Source organism: Pinus tabuliformis, chromosome 5_2, assembly GCF_031772625.1.
Source record: "Pinus tabuliformis cultivar Carrire ecotype Pingquan chromosome 5_2, CPIR1, whole genome shotgun sequence".
NCBI lineage: Eukaryota > Viridiplantae > Streptophyta > Pinopsida > Pinales > Pinaceae > Pinus > Pinus tabuliformis.
Window position 1 is genome coordinate 747,519,769 of NC_142306.1, and position 6,000 is coordinate 747,525,768.

Below are 6,000 nucleotides of genomic sequence, written 5' to 3' on the forward strand. Positions count from 1 at the left end.
AAATCTATGTGGAATGATGTAAATAATTTTAAGTCACTACAAGAAGGAGCATATCATTGATACACATAGGGTTCATGGGTCAAATGATAGCATTACCAATGGAATAGCAAGATACTAAGAACAAGGATGAAGACGATATGGTGAACTATTTACTTTCTTTAATTATGGAAAATTAGTGAAAATTGCACATTATTGTACTTAACCCCACATAGTGTGTGGACATTGCCATGGTATTGGACACAATATTGAATAATGTTCTAAATTGATAGAGAAGTTGGAAGAAAAATGAAAGAGGGTCAACATGGTAAGTTTAAAGCCACAAAGGGAAGAAGATAGTTAAGTAGTTACAATCATTGTATTGACAAGAGGAAGATCAAGGAGTACTAACCTAGATGCAGAAAAAATATTATCAAGTAAGATAATTTATAATAATTTATCCATCACCATCAAAATTTGACCTACCCAAATCAAAGAAATTACTACGTAATGAAATGGAGACCTCATAGAATGCACCAATGTTAGAGAGGGACGCACAAACCATACGAACAAATATATTGAACTAGAGAGGAAAGTAAATTATTTTCTCAAATGGAAATTACTTAATGGTTGGAATGCATATAGGAAGTTGACAAAGATTCTAATAAGGTGGAAATTTATGTTAGAGGATGACACTCCTATCTTGGATCCTTTTCCAAAACAACATTATTAAGAACAAGATAAGGACATGTAAGGAATCTAAAATGAAAATAGAGTTAGTAGGTTATGAGATGGAGTATGTTATAATGGATCTACAATCTAACATGAACATTCTTTCACAAAAGTCTTGGGAGTTTATGGGGAGACCAAAGCTAGTTTAGTCACCTATTCAACTAAGATTAGCAAATCTGTATAGGATTTATCCCATCAAGGGGCAGAGGATGTAGAGGTTGACATTGATGGGGAAAAGACACTGGTTTATTTTGAAATGAATGAAATAATGGATGGAAAGGATCCTTACCCAATTTTTTTGGGAATATATTGGACATTTGATGACAATGCAATTATGAATTTAAAGAAGAAGAAGATGTCTTTGAAATAGATGCACTAAGGGTTGTTGCACCTTTGGATCCCATTAAAGGTGAAAGATTCATGTACTCAAACAATGATGAAGTTCAAACTTTAGTTTTGGGAATATATGCAATTATATCAGTAAAAAATGACTACACAAATTCAATTGCAAATGGAGAGTTGAGTTGGAGGATAATATATTCTTTTGATACAAATTATGAAGATGCAATGAATAGATGGTATGAAAGAGGATATGAGATGTCCAATAGAAGATGCACATTAGTTGAGAAATATGTGCACTAGATTGGAGATGTGTTGCATGGCCCCTTTAGATTTCATGGTATTTAAGGAGTTCATACTAGAAGAAAAAATAATACAATCTTCAGACATGATTGTGAAAGGTACCCTTGCACACTAGTGGGATACACATATAGCTAATTTGGAAAGTTGGGCACATTGACAAATAGAATGCCATTGCGATTTTCAGTTATCTATGATAAATAGAGTTAATGAGTAGATACAAGGACATGGAGGATTGATATGAACATATATGGTTTTGTCAAAAGAGCAGTGTTGAAAATAAAATTTCAAGGAGAAATGAGCCCATTTTTTTTATCATACATTCAATGTTGTACTAAGGAGTTGGTAGATAGAGAAGGAGATTCAAAGAGAAACCAAGGAGTCAAAGGGATTGAATAAATATTTCTACATGATGTTTAAATTATAGCAAAAAACCATGTCTTACCTAATTTAAGGAAAAGGGAAGAAACCATGCTAGGTAGTAGCAATAGCGTAGTGGGAGGGGAGGGAAGAGAGGATGTGCTTGAGGAGTGTAAGGAGGAAAGAGAGACACTAAAAGAATATGTTGAGATAACTTATCTAGAATAAGAGTAAAAGATGTCAAATCGGAAAGAAAGATTATAGATGAGAATACTTCATAAAAACATGCAATTGATACTTTATATAGTGAGTATGCCCAAAGTGAAGTTGAAGACAGATACTTTAATAATTACAAAACTATCGATGAAAATCAAGATTTGAAGAATTTTGAGCCATTGAAGAAACTAGAAAAAATGAATTTGAGTAAACCCCTTTCGAACCATGCAATACATGCAATCTACCAAAAAAAAATGAAAATTTAATAGATATAAAAGTTAGAAATTTAATTCAATGAAGACTAGTAATAATTATAAACAAAAGTAGGAAAATAATAAGAAATTTAATTCTTCTAATGAAAATAAATTCAAAACTCCGACCATCATTTTTGATCCAATCATTCACATTGCTTGCTTTTTTAATCTAATTATAACTACACTTCATTATACCAGAACCATCCTTAATTATATGCAAAATAGTAGATTTTGGCTTATTTTTCCACTTCCACTTCAAACGCTTAGAAATATAATAAAAAACCCAGATATTCAACCCTACTGCTCTCAAATTGGACTGAATGCATCCATGAAGTGGTAGGCAACCATGAGTACCTTTTTTTTTCTCCAGTCCATTCGAACTGAGTAGCTGGGAAGCAGCAACTTGACTTGACTTGAGGTGGGTGGAAGCAAGGTATTTGTCCCCTCCAAAATGGCCCCATTTTCTTCTTATTTTCACTATTGGAAGCAGGTCAGTTTTATGAAATATTTCGTCATTCCAAAAACGTGAACCCTCCTCACACAACCATACAGACTGGAAAGTTAATGCTTTAGGAAAAGTATTCCAATTTCCACTGTGCAATGCCATTTTTTCCAAGGAGCACTGTAATAAAATAACGACTCCATTAAATTAGGTAAAATGAAATATAGAAATATTTAATTTTTTTCCCCCAGAATTTGGAAACATTTAATTACATGCAATTTTAAACTCTGTCAAGATTGTCATTTATTCTTCCCAAAATTTCATCAACCACTTATACTTTAATATCCTTTTCCTATGTACGCTTCAGTGTTTTTATTCTTCCCGTTCTTTATTTTAAATTAATAAAAATTAATAGAATCACTTTTTGAAAATACTGTGTAAAGGAAGATTATTTGTTCTTCTTAGATCAAGTTGAATATCTAATCAAAATTTATGTTAAATTATGATAATTTTACATTTGTCAATTTTTATCTACATTATTATGAAAAAGGAGTTTTAATTTTAATTTTAAATGTTTTTAAAAAGTGAAGTGGAATTTATAAAAATTGATCACACTTTAAATTAATCAAATAATATTACATATAAATACATGTAGTGTTGTCTCAAGATAAGTAGATTATATTGGACACACAATCACTAGGTTGAGAGAATATCCCAACCACACACCAATATAGGAAACATCTAGATCTAAACAACTCCTAAGAAATAAGAACATACTCTTTTATATAGAAAGAATCACAATTGAGACAAGAAGGAATGATATGTTTCAAGTCGCCCCCTACACAACTACTTGTCGCGATCTCAATCTGCAAAGTCTAGTTGCGGTCCCAGTGTTTACAAACATGATAAAAAAGAATATGCCAACGTCCATATAAAGGAACAACCATCTACTGGAATGCATGAGTACCAATCACCAGTTAACTAGGATTTCTTTCGTGTACATGGTTCAGTCAACCAATATCTCCATATTTGTATATATGGTTCATTCAACCAATACCTCCATACATGTACCTATAATTACAAGTCCCCCTCCATCATTGTCATCATGGGTTTCTCAGATTACCCATAACCATGCTCTGGGTTTATTGGCTTACCCTAAACCATGCCTAGGGTTTTATGGGCTTTCCTTAAACCATGCCCAGGGTTTTATTGGTTAACCCTAAACCATGGCTACAAGAATCTCTGTCCACTTCACCCCCACACGTGGTTTTTGGCTTACCATAAACCTACAATGCAAAGTGGTTTATGGCTTACCAAAAAACTACACTTACATAGTGGTTTTAAGATTACCACGAACTTTATGGGGGTACACATGCTTCATCAGGCTTACATTACACACTCCGACTCATGGAGTTACAAGGTATATACTTTACAAATACCACTACAAAACATCCTAGATTTTCTTACTAATAAATGTATATGAAACATAATACATCATCATCATGAGTCTATTCCACAAACTCACACAGACTTTAACTTGGTTGTCTATCATCCTTTAATGGCTATTGTTGCTCCTTTACCTCATCTTTTGAAATTATTCACATCTTGAGCATATTTGTATTTTTCATTGTCAATTAAGTCTTGGAATTCCATGCTTAACTTGTCATTTGTTAGAGTCAAGAATTCTAACAAAATAAATTTACCTATATTGATTTAGCTAGGCTCAATAGGGCTCAATATTTTTATTCATGATTCCAAGATAAAAAATAAACTTTCATATTAACAGAACATTAAAATTATATATCTCTACCCACAGATGACTTTAAACCACTATTTGAAAAACAATCACACCATAGTTGGAGTATATCAACATTTCCACTAATCCAAAACATAGGAAAGTGTTCCACACAACAAACAATCGCTCTTGCTTCCTCTCTTAGATTACCATCATAAAACATGTCCCGAAAAATGCATTTTCATGTGGTGAGAAGATAGAGGCATGAGTTGTTGGAACACCATGGGAGTCCATCTCTTCACTACACAACAATTCTCTAATGTTGCTACGAAGAACTGCAAGGCCATTAAGAAAACGACTATATGGAGTTTTACCAACACCCTTTACCTGAACATTATGTCAATGCCACTTTTCAAAACCCTGACTAAAGCTATAGATTGCTTCCTTATGTACGCTTTGCACAATCAAAGCGAGAAAAATATTTTATGTCGATTCTCCAATACACACTGAGATATACAACTAATTTTTCTACCAGATAGCTTGCTAGATCACCAAATTACAACCTCTGATCTATTTTTTCCAAAGAATCTATCCCAAAAAACCCTCCAAGGCAATGGAGATCCAATTTTTGCGCTAAAACCGCAGTTTAAATCTAAAAACAAGTGATCAGATGAACAATAATTCGCATTGCTTCACCTTCGATCTCTCCATCATTGGGGTTCAGTATAAATAGTGATTCCTTCACCATGAAATGACAAAAAAAACATATATTCGATTCAATGGTAATTACCCTTCTGATAATGTAACCTTTATTGTCCAAATGTTCAAACTCAGTTTGCCAACGCATGGTACTGTGCCCAAGAAATTTAGTTGTGTTTTTGTCGAAGGAGCTGGTGTAGTATGTCTGCGCCCATGATGGGTTCCCAACATTGCAGAGAGAAACGAGATAGAGAAATAACGTGAGTGATTTCGCCATGAAAATATGGTACCAATGTCGGAATCGCTAAATTCTTTGAATGAAAAAGGAGCGAAATGACTCTCCCCACCTGTGTTCTGCTTAGTCATCTCTACTGGCCACCGAATCGCTCATAGAGCATTTTTAATGGCAGGGATCAGATGCCAAGTCTCCACACTGTGTCCAGTCATAAGCCACACACAATTATTCTCAAAGCTGTAACTCACAGACAATGCTACTTGCAGTCACCACTAACATGTCACTTCTTTATGTATTAGATGGATAAACACACATTGCCACAGTTAATGAACAACCACACTCAATCACTCACACGGTCACATTATTCTCCTATTTCCCTCAACTCCTAGAAGGGCCAAGGTCCAGGCTCATATGAGCTCTGATAACAATTTAGAAAAGTTAATCACACCTTAAATTAATCAAATAATGTTACATATAAATACATGTAGTGTTGTCTCAAGATAGGTATACTATCTTGGACACACAATCACTTGGTTGAGAGAATATCTCAACCACACACCAATCTAGAAAACATCTAGTTCTAAACAACTTTTAAGAAATAGGAACAAACTCCTTTACATAGAAAGAATCACAACTAAGACAAGTAGGAATTATATTTTTCAAGTGTGGACTATACAAGTAAATAATAGGAAAGTTAGTTGTGGTTAATACT